Here is a 16948-nt window from a genome sequence, read left to right on the forward strand (position 1 = left end):
TGCCCATGCGTTCTAACTGTCTTCTGCTAGAGAGAATGTACTTGCATTATGAACTGAAAAATCCTCTATTTCTCAGGTAAAGCTGTTTCTTTCTCTGAATATTAGGATTGATACAGAATGCAGTCTCCCTGTACATAGCTTACCTTATTACTCCCTACCTCTGGATTTTAAGTTAGTTGAATACCTAGTATTTCTCCTTTGTCCTTTGTTTCATTCACCTTATATCTGTTTCTCAGAAATTTGGTATATATATATTACAGTCCAAGGTAAGAGAATTAGGGAAAATTTATACTTCCCCCTTTCCTCAGGTACATATCTCAGAGTCCCATCCTTGGTTTGTCCTCTGGAGTAGCTGCTGTCCTGATGCTATTCTCTGTTCCCCACTCCCCTTCCTCTTCTTGTGTCTGAATCTCCAGCTACCATTCAGTCAGTCACAGACCTCCATGCCAGTGTAGACATACAGGGTGGCAGAGAGGGAAAAACAGTATAACATACAGGTTAAGCACATGCTCTGGAGCCAGACTTCTTGGGTTTAGATCTTAGCTCTTTTATTTCTTGCTGTGTAACTTTGAGCAAGTTTTCTAACCTCTATGTCTCTCAGTTTCCTTAACCGTAAAATGATAATAATCATACATACTCACAAGATTGTCATAAGAATTCAGCCAGATAGTAACTGGAAAGTACTGAGACGAGCCTGCCAGTAAATGTTAGCCATCATCTTCAGTAAGGACCTTGCAAAACAGATTACCCCTTCACCCTCCCACTTTATTATCTACCTGTGAATCATTAATGTTTTGTTTTGTTTTTAATTCTGTGATAGGTAGAAAAGGATGGCTCTTCTTGGCAGACTAATGTTAAAAAGTTTTCAAAGCAATGTGGGTCTTGCACCTTTGTGGTCCGGTCTCACAGACACCTGTCTATTCCCTGACCCTTTTAAATGCTAACTTTCTGCCCGTAGGAAATCTTCTCTTTGTGCTTACGTCTTTTTCTTCTGTGAACTTCAGATAAACAACCTAGTGTTTCAACTTATTAATAGGGGATTCATTTTTTAATACATGAGAATTCATTTCAAAATTTTGGTTTTAGTTATTTATTGTTTCTATTCTACTTGGCTCTTTTTCAGACAGATGTTCTCTCCTGGATTGTAAAAGTCGAATTCAAAGGATTTTTATTTGTAATATACTTAACCTTTCTCTTGTAAGTTGCCATCTGTGTATATACAGCTTCGATTGCCTGACAAGAAGAAAAGAGGAAAATGTTTCCCATTATCTTTTCCTGCCTGAACTATACAGTCACTTGTGTTCCAGCATAGTGGTTCTTAACCCTCATAGTGTGTCAAAATCACTTTGCAGAGCTTTTAACAACTCTAGATGCCTTGGCACCACCCTAAAGACTCCATTTTGTTGTCGTGGGTCAAAGCACAGTCTTCTAGTTTGCAGCTAGTGTTGAGTACAACTAGAGTTTAACCCAGTTGAATTTTAATTTAATCTTGGCTGATCTTGAAGATGTTAGTAATCTTTATTCATTTTTTTAAAAAAGCACCAATGAGATCAGAAAGTTAATTAGAAAACATCTAGTTGAATCGCCTGTTTAATAGATGAGGAAACCAAGACCCAGAGAATATAATCCAAAGCTACCGGTCACGTAGGCCACAATTTCTTTTCTAATATTCTGTTCTTTGCTCTTCTTCTAATTTGTAGAACTCCTCTTTTCAAAACCTTTGGAGAATGTATTGGCCTCATATCCTCTTCCTTCAGCCTGAAAGACATGCAACTGCCACTTATTTATGATTTTTAAATGCACCTCTATAGCAGGGGTGTCCAATCTTCTGGCTTCCCTGGGCCACATGGGCCACACATAAAATACACTAATGATAGCCGATGAGCTTAAAAAAAATTGCAAAAAGAAACTCATAATGTTTTCAGAAAGTTTACAAATTTGTGATCGGCTGCATCCAAAGCCATCCTGGGCCACACGCAGCCCGCAGGCCCTGGGTTGGAAAAGCTTGTTCTGGAAGGTACTCATTGTTTGAGTGTCCAGTTTTCTCCCTGTTTTCCTTATTTATTGATCATTTTGCATTTGGAATTGGTGATTTTGGCTTGTAAGTAAGAACTAGGTACTAGAACTTTTGTGGTATTGCAAATGTTTTATATCTGTACTATCCAATGTGGTGGTTGTAGGCACCAGCTGCCTATGGCTAGTTATTAAGCAATTGAAATGCAGCTAGTGATGAGCAGTAACATTGTTGTGGAGAAGAAAAAAAGAAATGTAGCTAGTTTAACTTGGAAATTGAATTGAAAATATTTTTGTGGTTAAATATATATAACATAAAATTTACCATTTTAACCTTTTTTGTTTTTTTGAGACAGTCTTGCTCTGTTGCCCAGGCTGGAGTGTGGTGGCATGATCTTGGCTTACTACAACCTCTGCCTCCCAGGCTCAAGCGATTCTCCTGCCTCAGCCTACCAAATAGTTGGGATTACAGGTGTGTACAACTATGCCTGGCTAATTTTTGTATCTTTAGTAGAGACGGGGTTTCACCGTGTTGGCCAGGCTGGTCTCAAACTCCTGGCCTCAAGTGATCCGCCCACCTTGGCCTCCCAAATTGCTGGATTACAGGCGTGAACCACTGCGCCTGGCCCCATTTTAACCATTTTAAGTATACAATTTAGTGGCATTAATTACATTCATGATTTACAATCACGACTACTATCTATTTCCAGAATTTTTTCATCACCACAGATGGAAACACTCAGCCCATGAAACAGTAACTTCCCATTCTCCTCGCTGGTAACCTCTGTTCTCTCTGTGAATTTGCTTATTCTAGATATTTCATAGAAGTAGAATCATATTATAGTATATTTGTCCTTTTGTGTCTGGATTATTTCACTTAGTATAATGTTTTCATGGTGCTTCCATGATGTATCATGTATCAGAATACTATTCCATTGTAAGTATTTAATATATCCCACATTTTGTTAACCTGTTCATCTGTTGGTAGACAGTTGGGTTGTTTTTACCTTTGGCTATTGTGAATAATGCTGCAGTGAACATTGTCATACAAGCATCTGTTTGAGTCCCTGCTTTTGATTCTTTTGGTTATGCACCTAGGAGTAGAATTGTTGCGTCATATGTTTAACTTTCTGAAGAGCACCAAACTCTTCCATAGTGGCTGCACCATTTTAAATGCCCACCAGCAATGTATGAGGATTCCCGTATCTCCATACTTGTCCTTTTTTTTTTTTTAATAGCCATCCTAGTAGTTACAAAGTAGTATCTCGTTGTGGTTTTGATTTGCATTTCTCTCATGACTAACGATTTTGAGCATCTTTTCATCTGCTTATTGGCCATTTGTATATCTTCTTTGGAGAAATGTCTATTCAAGTCTTTTGCCTATTCTTAATTGGGTTGTTTGTCTTTTTGTTGTTGAGTGGTAGTTCTTTATATATCTTGGACCCTTATCAGATACATGATCTGCAAGTATTTTCATGTATTTTGCGGGTTGTCTTTTCACTTTCTTGACAATGTCGTTTGGTACATGAAACATTTTTAATTTTGATAAAGTTCCAATTTTTTTTTCTTTCATTGCTCATGCTTTTTTGATGTCATGTTGTAGACTATATTGCCAAATTCAAGGTCATGAAGAATTTGCCCCTATGTTTTCTACTAAGAGTTTTATAACTACTAGGAATATAATAGGGTTTAGCTCTTATACTTGGGTCTTTGATCCATTTTGAATTTTTATAGATGATGTGAGGTAGGGGCCCAACTTCATTCTTTTGCATCTGGAAGTCCAGTTATTCTAGCACCATAAAGCAACTATTACTTCCCCCATCGAGTCAACGTGGTACCCTAGGATTTCTCCTTTGTTTTTGGTTTCATTCACCTTTTACCTGTTTCTTAGAAATTTGGTATATATAATTAGCAATACATGTGTGGGTTTAAGTCTGTACTGTCAATTCTATTCTATTGGTTTGTATGTCTATCCTTATGGCAGTACCACACTATTTTGATCACTGTAGCTTTATAGTAAGCTTTGAAATCAGGAAGTGTGAGTCTTCCAGCTTTGTTCTTCTTTTTCAAGATTGCTTTGACTATTATGGGTCCCTTGTAATTCCATATAAATTTAACAATTGGCATTTCTATTTCTGCAAAAAAAAAAAGGCTTTAGAATTTTGATAGGGATTGTGTGAAATTTTTAGATCACTTTAAGTGATATTGACATCTTAACCACTATTAAGTCATCCTGTTCATGAACACAGGATCTCTTTCCATTTATTTAAGTCTTTAATTTTGTTTCAGTAGTGTTTTATAGTTTTCAGTTGTAAAGTCTTTCACCTTGGTTAAATTTTTTTCTAGGTATTTTATTCTTTTTGCTGTGATTATAAATGGAATTTCTTTGATGTGTTCCTTGTTGGTATATAGAAACAAAATTAATTTTTGATTGTTGATCGTACACCCTGCAAATTTGCTCAATTTATTTATTAGCTCTGCAGCTTTCTTCTAGATTCTTTGGAATTTTTTATATATAGGGTCATGTCATCTGCAAACAGAGATAGTTTTATTTCTTCCTTTCCAATTTAGATGCTTTTAATTCTTTCTCTTATCTAATGTAATGGCTCTGTCTAGAACTTCCACTACAATGCTGAATAGCAGCAGTGAAAGTAGGCATCCTTGTCTTGTTCCTGTCTTAGGGGGAAAGCTGTCAGTCTCTTCCCGTTGAGTATGATATTAGCTATTGGTTTCTCATAAATGCCCTTTATCATGTTGGGGAAGTTCTCTTCTTTGGTAGTCCATTTCACATTGCTATAAAAGAATACTTGAGACTAGGTAATTTATCAAGAAAAGAGGTTTATTTGGCTCACAGTTGCACAGCTGTAAAAGAAGCATAGTGCCATCATCTGCTTTTGGTCAGGACCTCAGGAAGCTTTCAGTTGTGGTGGGGGAATAGGCATGTCACAAGTCAAAGGAAGGAGCAAGAAAGATACCAGACTCCTTTAAACAACCAGCATTTGCATGAACTAATAGAATGATAACTCACTCATTAATGTGAGGAGGGCACCACGCCATTCATGAGGGATCCAAGACCCTAGCACCTTCAATCAGGCCCACCTCCAACATTTGGGATCACATTTCAACATATTTGGAGGGTACAAAACATCCAGATCCTATCACCTTCTGTTCAAAGTCTTCTGAGTATTTTTATCTGAATTTTAAATGTCATTAAAATTTTATTTAGATTACGTTTAAACTTAATTACACATGGCTAGTGGTAATGGTTTATGCATTTTTAGATCTCTTCAAGTTGTCTTCCTGTTCTACTTTTTCTTGGATTTTATAATTAGTCTCCTTCTTGAAAGATTATTTTGGTACTGGTTGTTAGTAATTCCGGATTTCCTTTAAAGATACAAGAAATACTGCAATCAGAGGCTCCCAACAAGAAGAACGAAAACGGTGAGTGAATCCTGCACCAGCAGCTGAGGTCTTTAGCTTCTCTCAATGGGAGTGACTAGGTGGTTGGCATGACCCATGGAGAGTGAGGAAAAGCAGATGGAGCGACAGCCCACCTGGGAGCTGCAAAGGGCAAGGGGAACTCCTACCCCCAGCCAAGGGAGGTGGTGAGTGATTGTGCTACCCTGCCCAGGAAATCATGCTTTTTCCAAGGATCTGTGCAACCTGTGAATCAGGAGATCCCCCTCATGAGCACATGCCACCAGGGCCTTGGGTCCCAAGCACAGAGCCATGTAAATTCTTGGTGGCCTCTTGAGACTACGTAAGACTACTGAGTTGCTTGGGGGAGGGGTTGCTGTCATCACTGTAGCTCCAGTTTGCCATTTTCACCTGCTGGTGCTGGAGAGACTGGGCGATTGGAACCCAGAAGGAATTTCCCACAGTGCAGACCCTACAGTGGCGGTGGCAGGTCATGGCCAGACTGACTCTTTAGGCTGAACCCTGACTCATACTCCTTCACGGGGTGGGGCCTCTCTGCAAGAATTTCAGCAACTCCAGCCAGGGGTTTACAGACAGAATTCTAATCTCCCTGGGATGGAGCCCCTGGTGGGAGGGGTGGCCATGGTCTCCACAGATCAGCAGACTTAGTCTTTCCCCTTTCTGGCTCCGAGGAATCCAAGCAATCTGGATGACTGGGATTCCCTCCAGCATAGCACACCCCCTCCACCAAGGGGCAGCCAGAGTGCTTGGTTAAGTGGGCCCGTGCCTCTTGAATGGATGAGACCCCTCCAACAGGGGTCGCCAAACACCTTATACAAGAGCGTGCCCACTGGCGTCAGGTTGTTGCCCCTCTGGGACGGAGCTCCCAAAGGAGGGAACGGGCAGCCATCTTTGCTGTTCTGCAGTCTCCACTGGTGACACCTCCAGGTACAGGAGGGACCCAGGCAAATAGAGTCTGGAGTGGACCCCCCAGCAAATTGCAGCAGCCCTATGGAAGAGGGGCCTGACTATTAAAAGCAAAACAAATGGAAAGCAACAACATCAACAAAAAGGTCCCCACCAAAACCCCTCTAAAGATTAGCAGCCTCAATGATCAAAGCTAGATAAACTCATGAAGATGAGAAAGAATCAGTGAAAAAACACTGAAACTCAAAACGCCAGAGTGTTTCTTTTCCTCCAAATGATTGCCCCTCTCTGGCAAGGGCACAGATATGGGCTGAGGCTGAGATGGATGAATTGACAAAATTTAATTCTTCAGAAGGTGGATAATAATGAACTTCACTGAGCTAAAAGAGCATGTTCTAACCCAATACAAAGAAGCTAAGCACCATAATAAAACATTGCAGGAGCTGTTAACCAGAATAACCAGTTTAGAAAGGAACATAAATGATGGAACTGAAGAACACAACATCAGAACTTCATAATGCAACCACAAGTATCAATAGCCAAATAGACCAAGTGGAGGAAAGAATTTCAGAGCTTGAAGACTATCTTGCTGACAAGATTAGAGAAAAAGGAAAGGGAATGAACAAAACCTCTGAGAACTATGGGATTATGTAAAAAGACTGAACCTGAGAATAATAGGGTTACCTGGAAGAGTTGGGGAGAGTGCAGCCAAATTGGAAAACACACTTCAGGATATCATCCAGGAGAACTTCCCCAACCTAGCAAGACAGGCCAACATTCAAATCAGGAAATCCCTAGAGAACCCCAGTAAGTTACCCCATGAGAAGATCAACCCCAAGACATATAATCATCAGATTCTCCAAGGTTGAAATGGAGGAAAAAATACTAAGGGCAGCCAGAGAGAAAGGCTAGGTCACCTACAAAGGGAAGCCCATCAGACTAACAGTGGACCTCAGCAAAACCCTACAAGCCAGAAGAGATTGGGGACCAGTATTCAACATTCTTAAAGAAAAGAATTTCCAACCCAGAATTTCATATCTGGCCAAACTAAGCTTCATGGTCGAAGGAGAAATAAAATCCTTTTAGACGAGCAAATGCTGAGGGAATTCATCACCACCAGGCCTGCCTTGCAAGAGCTCCTGAAGGAAGCACTAAATGTGGAAAGGAAAAACCAGTACAAGCNAAGACATATAATCATCAGATTCTCCAAGGTTGAAATGGAGGAAAAAATACTAAGGGCAGCCAGAGAGAAAGGCTAGGTCACCTACAAAGGGAAGCCCATCAGACTAACAGTGGACCTCAGCAAAACCCTACAAGCCAGAAGAGATTGGGGACCAGTATTCAACATTCTTAAAGAAAAGAATTTCCAACCCAGAATTTCATATCTGGCCAAACTAAGCTTCATGGTCGAAGGAGAAATAAAATCCTTTTTAGACGAGCAAATGCTGAGGGAATTCATCACCACCAGGCCTGCCTTGCAAGAGCTCCTGAAGGAAGCACTAAATATGGAAAGGAAAACTTTACTGGCCACTACAAAAACACACTGTTTCTTTGACCGATGACACTATGAAGCAACTACCTTAACAAGTCTGCAAAATAACCAGCTAGCATCATGATGATGGGATCAAATTCACACATAAAAAATTTTAACCTTAAATGTAAATGGACTAAATGCCCCAATTAAAAAAAAACAGAATGGCAAGCTGGATAACGAGTCATGACCCATCAGTATGCTGTTGTATTCAAGAGACCCATCTAACGCAAAGACATACAAAAGGCTCAAAATAAAGGGATGGAGGAAAATTCACCAAGCAAATGGAAAGCAGATAAAAGCAGGAGTTGCAATCCTATTTTCTGACAAAAAGCAAACATCAAAAAAGACAAAGAAGGGCATTACATAGTGGTAAAGAGTTCAATTCAACAAGAAAAGCTCTCCTAAATATATATGCACCCAATACAGGAGCACCCAGATTTATACACCAAGTTCTTAGAGATCTACAAAGAGATTTAGACTCTCATACAATAAGAGTATGAGACTTTAATACCCCACTGTCAATATTAGATAAATCATCGAGACAGAAAATTAACAGGGATATTCAGGACTTGAACTCCACTTGAACTCTGGACCTGATAGATATCTACAGAACTCTCCATCCGGAAACAACAGAATAAGCATTCTTCTCGCAGCACATTGAACTTAGGCTGAAATTGATCACATAATTGGAAGTAAAACACTCCTCAGTAACTGCAAAAGAACTGAAAATACAACAAACAGCCTCTCAGACCACAGCACAATCAAATTATAACTCAAGATTAAGAAACCCACTCAAAACCACACAATTACATGGAAATTGGACAATCTGCTCCTGAATGACTCTTGGATAAATAATGAAATTAAGGCGGAAATCAAGAAGTTCTTTGAAACCAATGAGAACAAAGAGACAACATACCAGAATCTCTAGGACACAACTAAAGCAGTGTTAAGAGGGATAGCAGGGCTGGGCGCGATGGCTTACGCCTGTAATCCCAGCACTTTGGGAGGCTGAGGCGGGTGGATCACAAGGTCAGGAGATCGAGACCATCCTGGCTAACACGGTGAAACCCCCATCTCTACTAAAAATACAAAAAACAAAATTAGCCAGGCGTGGTGGCAGGCGCCTACTGTAGTCTCAGCTGCTCATGAGGCTGAGGCAGGAGAATGGCCTGAACCCAGGAGGCGGAGCTTGCAGCAAGCTGAGATTGCGCCACTGTACTCCAGCCTGGGTGGCAGAGTGAGACTCTGTCTCAAAAAAAAAGAGGGATAGCATTAGGAGATACACCTAATGTAAATGGTGAGTTAATGGGTGCAGCACACCAACATGGCACATGTATATATATGTAACAAACCTGCACGTTGTGCACATGTACCCTAGAACTTAAAGTATAATTTAAAAAAGGGAAGTTTATAGCACTAAATGCCCACATCAGAAAGTAAAAAGATCTCAAATTGATACCCTAACATCACAGCTAAAAGAACTAGAGAACCAAGAGCAAACAAACCCCAAAGCTAGCAGAGGGTAAGAAATAACCAAGATCAGAGGGGAACTGAAGGAGACAGAGACACAAAAAACCCTTCCAAAAAAATCAGTGACTCCAGGAGCTGTTCTTTTGAAAATAAAATAAGACTTCCAGCTAGAATAATGAAAAGAAGGAAGAATCAAATAGACACAATAAAGATGATAAAGGGGATATCACCACTGACCCCACAGAAATATGAACAACCATCAGAGAATACTATAAACACCTCTATGCAAATAAACTAGAAAATCTAGAAGAAATGGATAAATTCCTGGACACATGTGATCTCCCAAGACCGAACCAAGAAAACGTTGAATCTACCAATAACAAATTCTCAAATTGAGGCAGTAATAAATAACCTACCAAGCAAGAAAAGCCCAGGACCAGACAGATTTACAGCCAAATTCTACCACAGGTACAAAGAAGAGCTGGTACATTTCTTCTGAAACTATTCCAAACATACAAAAAGGAGGGACTCGCCTGTGACTCATTTTATGAGGCCAGTGTTATCTCAATACCAGAGCCTGCCAGAGATACAGCAGAAAAAGAAAACTTCAGGGCAATATCCCTGATGAACATTGATGCAAAAATCCTCAGTAAAATACTGGCAAACCGAATCCAGCAGCACGTCAAAAGCTTATCCATCCACCACAATCAAGTCGGCTTCATCCCTGGGATGCAAGGCTGTTTTAACATAGGTAAATCGATAACCATAATTCATCACATAAACAGAACTAAAGACAAAACCATGTGATTATCTCAATGGATGCAGAAAAGGCCTTTAATAAAATTCAACATCTCTTCATGTTAAAAACTCTCAGTAAACTACGTATTAATGGAACATACCTCAATTGTCATTTAAGACAAACCCACAGCCAGTATCTTACTGAATAGGCAAAAGCTGGAAGCATTCCCCTTCAAAACTGGCACAAGGATGCCCTCTCTCCCCACTCCTATTCAACATAGTATTGGAAATTCTGGCCAGGGCAATCAGGTGAAAGAAAGAAAGAAAGGAGAGAGAGAGATAGAGAGAGAGAGAGAGGGAGGGGAGGGAAGGAGGGAGGGAAGGAAGGAAGGAAGGAAGGGTGGGTGTTCAAATGGGAAGAGAGGAAGTCAAACTCTGTTTGCAGGTGACATGATCCTATATCTAAAAAACCTTGTTGTCTCAGACCAAAAGATTCTTAAGCTGATAAGGAACTTCAGCAAAGTCTCAGGATACAAAATCAAAGTGCAAAAATCACAACTATTCCTGTACACCAACAGTAGACAAGCAGAGAGCCAAATCATGAATGAACTCTTATTCACAACTGCTAAAAGAGAATAACATACGCAGGACTATAGCTATTAATAACAAGGGAAGTGAAGGACCTCTTCAAGGAGAACTACAAACCACTGCTGAAGGAAATCAGAGAGGACACAAACAAATGGAACAACATTCCGTGCTCATGGATAGGAAGAATCAGTGTCATGAAAATGGCCATGTTGCCCAAAGTAATTTATAGATTCAATGCTGTTCCCATTAAACTACCATTGCCATTCTTCACAGAATTAGAAAAACACTTTAAAATTCATATGGAACCAAAAAAGAGGCCATGTAGCCCAAACAGTCCTAAGCAAAAAGAACAAATGTGGAGGCATCACACTACCCGACTTTAAACTATACTACAAGGCTACAGTAACCAAGACAGCATGGTACTAGTACAAAAACAGACCGACGAATGGAACAGAATAGAGATCTCAGAAATAAAACTGCACATCTGCAACCATCTGATCTTCAATAAAGCTGACAAAAACAAGCAATGGGGAAAGGATACCCCATTTCATAAATGGTGCTGGGAGAACTGGCTAGCCATATGCAGAAAATTGAAACTGGATACCTTCCATCCACCTTATGCAAAAATTAACTCAAGATGAATTAAAGACTTAAATGTAGAACCCAAAACTATAAAAACCCTAGAAGAAAATCTAGGCAATATCATTAAGGACATAGGCATGGGCAAAAATTTCATGATGAAAACATCAAAAGCAATGGCAACAAAAGCAAAAACTGACAAATGGTCTTCTGCACAGCAAAAGAAACTGTCATGAGTGGACAGACAACCTACAGAATGGGAGACAATTTTTGTGATCTATCCATCTGACAAAAGTCTGATACCCAGAATCTACAAGGAACTTAAACAAACTTACAAGAAAAAAAAACCCATTAAAAAGTTGGCAAAGGGCCAGGCATGGTGGCTCATGCCTTTAATCCCAGCACTTTGGGAGGCCAAGGCAGGGATCACGAGGTCAGAAGATCAAGACCATCCTGGCTAACAGTGAAATCCCATCTCTACTAAAAATGCAAAAAATTTGCCAGGCGTGGTGCGCGCCTGTAGTCCCAGCTACTCAGGAGGCTGGGACATGGCATGAACCCGGGAGGCGGAGCTTGCAGTGAGCCGAGATCACACCACTGTGTTCCAGCCTAGGTGACAGAGCAAGACTCTGTCTCAAAAAAAAAAAAAAAAAAAAAAAAGTTGGCAAAGGACATGAACAGACACTTCTCAAAAGAAGACATTTATGCAGCCAACAACCCTGAAAAAAAGCTCAACATCACTGACCATTAGAGAAATGCAAATGGAAACCACAATGAAATACTATCTCATGCCAGTCAGAATGGTGATTATTAAAAAGTCAAGAAACAACAGATGCTGGTGAGACTATGGAGAAATAGGAACATTTACACTGTTGGTGGGAATGAAAATTACTTCAACCATTGTGGAAGACACTGTGGTGAAATCCTCAAAGACCTAGAATCAGAAATAACATTTAACCCAGCAATCCCATTACTGGGTATATACCCAAAGGAATATAAATCATTCTGTTACAAAGATACATGCATGTGTACATTGACTGCAACAGTATTCACAATAGCAAAGACATGGAATCAACCCAAATGCCCATCAGTGATGGACTGGATAAAAAAATGTGGTACATATACACCATGGAATACTATACAGCCATAAAAAGGAATGAGATTGTGCCCTTTGCAGGGACACTGATGGAGCTTGAAGCCATTTTCCTCAAAAAGGCAAACACTGCATGTTCTCACAAGTGGGAGCTGAACAATGAGAACACATGGACACATGGAGGAGAACACCACACACTGGGGCCTGTTGGTGGGGTGGGGTGGAGTAGGGGTCAGGTGGAGGGAGCACATCAGGATAAATAGCTAATGCGTGCGGGGCTTAACACCTAGGTGATGGATTGACAGGTGGAGCAAACTACCATGCCACATATTTACCTATGTAACCTGCACATGCTGCATATGTATCTCAGAATTTTAATTTAATTTTTTAAAAAATATAAGAAATACTTATTTTTGTCTTAAAGCCAGTTATGTGTTATCGGATTAGAAATTCTTGTTTGTGACATTGCAGAACCCCTTCCATCTGGCCTAATAATAGTAGTAGTATTTTTTAAAGAATGAAGCCCTTTCTTAAAAGCCTAGTTGACTAGGGATCTCAAGTGGACACAGCTGACAGAACTTTGTACTAGAAAGGAGGGAGGATACAGAATGTCTCTTCAGGTATAGTACTAACTTACTTCAAATACCATAGATCTTGAAATGAATGAGCCACTTAGAAAATTCTGTTATCAACACTTAACACTCTGCAGCTTAAGGAAGAGAGAAAGCTTCATAGCCCTGTTATTCATCAAATACTGGTTTTCTACCAGAGATCACAGCCTTGGCTTGCTGCTGTTTTCCTTTTCTACATAATCAAGTGAACTTCCTTTATGTGTAAAACCTTCTTTAATTTTAACAGAAATGGTGCTCTTATGGGTTAATGGAGCTGAGTTAAAATCCACTTGCCATCAGTTGCTGCCCTGGTCTATAGGAATTTTCTTAGTGTATTAAATTTGCTGCTTCTGTTTTTTTTCATTTCTTTTGCAAACATGTTTTGAAATATTTCAGACATACTAGTAGACAAATAATAATATAATGAACACCTCTGTTCATACTGTCCTGCTTGTGAGTTAAAACACTGGCAGTAGAGCTAAAGTTTCTGGAGACCCTTCTCTCACATCTGCCCATCACTTTCAGTCATTGATTTCAAATATTCTTTTTTTTTTTTTTTTTTTTCTGAGATGGAGTCTCGCTCGGTCGCCCAAGCTGGAGTGCAGTGGCACAATCTCGGCTCACTGTAACCTCCACCTCCTGGGTTCAAACAATTCTCCTGCCTCAACCTCCCAAGTACTTGGGACTACAGGCGCACACCACCACGCCCAGCTAATTTTTTGTGTTTTTAGTAGAGATTGGGTTTCATCATGTTGGCCAGGCTGGTCTAGAACTCCAGACCTCAAGTGATTTGCCTGCCTTGGCCTGCCAAAGTGTTGGGATTACAGGTGTGGCCACTGCACCCTGCCAAAGATTCTGTCTCTCTCTCTCTTTTTTTTTTTTTTGGAGACAGAGTCTCCCTCTGTCGCCCAGGCTGGAGTGCAATGGCGCAGTCTTGGCTCCCTGCAACCTCCACTTCCTGGGTTCAAGTGATTCTCCCTGCCTCAGCCTCCCGAGTATCTGGGATTACAGGCGCACGTCATCATGCCCTGTTAATTTTTGTATTTTTAGTAGAGACAGGGTTTTGCCATGTTGGCCAGCCTGGATGTTCTGTCATTTTTAAAAAGCAGTTTCACTTTAAACACTAAAAGCAAGTGTCCTAATAAACGCTGAAGAAGAAAATATTTTATTAGATTATTTGCCCTTTCCTCTCTGACTTGAGAATACATTTTCTCAGAAAAAGGTAGAATCCTCAGATTTGTCCATAAACCAAGGGTACCTTAAGACATTTTCTTTGTGTTACAGTGAAAACGACTGTTTTGACAACCTGGAAGATAAGGAGCTAGGCTAAGTCTTACTCACGTCTATCCTGTCTGTCACTAGGAAAGTTTCCTACCTTTCCAAAGGTTAGTGCTCCATTTTGCCCCATGTGGATTTATTTCGTTGAAAATTGCTGCTCATGGCAGGTAGGTCCTGCAACTGGTCCTTTTATTCATCTTCAACTTTCTGGTCTGTGGAGGTTTTTTAGGAGTTGCCTGGAGCACTTAGAACCGACTAGAATATCCCTCTTTTACTTTGCCTAGAAATATCCTGTTATACTTAGTTTTTTTTTTTTTCTTTACCTGTTCATTCTGACTGTTGCTTCTGTTAAAGATGACTTGATCTAAAGAGTAATCTTAGGCTTAAGTTGTTCTTTTCTTCATTTGTTTTAGAAGGATTCAGGAGATTTATGATTTAAATTTTGACGTTGTGATCATTACAGTTAAAACACATTTTAAACTAATAGTAAAAATATTTTCTACCTAAGAGAAAAAGGGCTAAACCTATTACAAAGGATGACTCACTGTGGAAATACTGATTGTCATGATGTGGTAAGTTTTGCTTTACTCCGCTAATATGGCTACGTGAAGCTCCTGGTCTTAACTGCCTGGACAAATCATAGTGGCCTTATAGTAGCTGGTACTGTTGGAAGACTGGCCTGTATTTCAGTGGATTTGCCAACTTTTGAAGAACCCATGGTGATTTCTTCTGAGGTTTGCATGTTTTAACTTCCTTCATGCAAATGCTTTTAGCTACTAAGGTTTTTATTTTACATTGTGTATTTTTCCATGGAGTATAGTCATTCTGTGTTTTGAGGGCAAGGCGGTGGGGTAGGACTGAGTTGAAAAGCATAATATATGGCTCATCTTTTCTTTTCTTTTCTTTTCTTTTTTTTTTTTTTTGCATTTTGTGCTGCTTTTATTTTACGAAAAGCTAATTCAAATCTACATTAAACTAAGTTGAATACAAGTCTTTGTGAAGAAGGCCTGGTAGTCTCATTTACAAAAATAGCCAGTGCCGTCTTTGGCCTTCACATTTCAGGATGGGCACTTCAAATGGCTTCACATTTGCATGTTTCAGCACTAGAGCCTAGGAGTAGACTCTAGCATCCACTGTAAGATGTTCTTCAGCTACGAGAGCATCGAGTCTCTGGAGCAGGTCATTCTTGGGTAACGAAATGACTTCCACAAATTCTCCATCCCCTGGCTTTGGCTTGGGCCTTAGATTTTCTATATCATCTCTGTTAATGATTACTGTCACAATGTGTGTGGTACAGTTTGACAAACTTGGGTCCATACAGACCACTGGAGAACTTTCGGCAGTGTCCCCCTAGTAGCCAGTTTCTTCAAGCTCCCGAAGAGCAGCTGCTCCTGGGATTTCACCATAATCTATGAGACCTGCAGGGAACTCTATGCAGTAGCCACCCGTTGGCCATCAGGACTGTTTCACCAGAATGATACACTCTTAGTGAAGCGTTCTCTGCAGCACAGGGATGATCGCTACATCATCACCAGTCTGTTCTTTCCTGGTTGTACGTTTCACTGAGTCCCAAGTTCCAGTTTTACCAGTAGGAGCCACCTACATTGTTTTTTCAAGCTTGACCCATTTTCCTTCTGAAATTAACTGCTCCAAAATAATACAGTGTTTCCATTCTGAGAAGATTCAGTTGGTTCTTGGCTCTCCCTTTTCAAACTAGTCTTTACAGCCCTCAGGAGAGAAGTTTACCTCCAAGGTGTAGGGGTGACACAGGGAAGAGAATGAAAGAACTACTGGAGGCAGCAGTGTCAGCAGGTGCCAGTGCCACGGCTGGAGACACCGGTGCCTACCGAGGTCCTGAAAGGATGTGCCATGGCTCATCTTTTCAAGTCAACCAGTATTTATCAAGCTGCTCTGTGGAAGGTGCTGGGGACAGGATGGTACCTGTCCTTAAAACCAGAATGATCAGACTCAGTGGAAAGAGAGTTACAAGAGTTACTTGAACAACTGTTTGTCCCTGATTATAAAATAAGATGGAGTGATAAATACACTAGAATAATAGATAAGCTATTGAAAAAAAAGTAGAGAATTAATTCCACCTCAATATATCCAAGAAGACTTCATGGCAGAGTTCTTGGAATAGGAAAGGCTTGGAAGGATGGGAGGAGGGGAGGTGTTCGGGTTTATGAGTTACATAAATAAGTACTTGGAAGCTTAGAAGTGCCTGGAATATCTGGTGTGAGTTGAAGCATTGAGTGCATTAAAGAATAATAGTTTGAGCCAGAGTCAGAAGAGAAGCTTGATGCCAAATCACAGACGGCTGTGAATGTGAGGCTGAGGAATTGGGGCTTGATTCTTCAGGCCTGATATTGTTTCATGCCAGCAGAGGTGGGAGAGAGAGGGTTTCCCAGCTCATTGATGTAATGAGCCACTGTGACTAATGGAAATTACATATTCTTCAGGTAGGTTGGGGTGAAGTTCAGGTAGTTGAGAAATTCATAGCTCAGAGAGCCTGTCTTCCTTAGAGAGAGTATAAAAATTGACTCTCACTGTAAGTAGTCAGAAGTCTCTTAAGAATACCAATATCAAAAGCTTCATTTTAGAGATTACTTTTGATGCATATATTGTAAAGCCACCTGTTTGAGATATGAAGTCGTTGAGATTTTTCCCATATATGATTTACTTTTTTTTTTTTTTTTTTTT

The 16948-nt window shown here is 40.2% G+C and overlaps 1 protein-coding gene and 1 pseudogene across 5 annotated transcripts in view; one reads left to right on the forward strand and one right to left on the reverse strand.

Moving 5' to 3' along the window:
- MAPK14 (mitogen-activated protein kinase 14) overlaps positions 1-16948 on the forward strand; it is an 84783-nt gene that overhangs the window by 50027 nt on the left and 17808 nt on the right. The window lies entirely within an intron of this gene.
- The window catches only part of LOC108528293 (ADP-sugar pyrophosphatase pseudogene), a 4504-nt pseudogene continuing 2812 nt past the window's right edge, over positions 15257-16948 (reverse strand).

Source organism: Rhinopithecus bieti, unplaced genomic scaffold (genome assembly GCF_001698545.2).
Source record: "Rhinopithecus bieti isolate Rb0 unplaced genomic scaffold, ASM169854v2 scaffold_4553, whole genome shotgun sequence".
Taxonomy (NCBI): domain Eukaryota; kingdom Metazoa; phylum Chordata; class Mammalia; order Primates; family Cercopithecidae; genus Rhinopithecus; species Rhinopithecus bieti.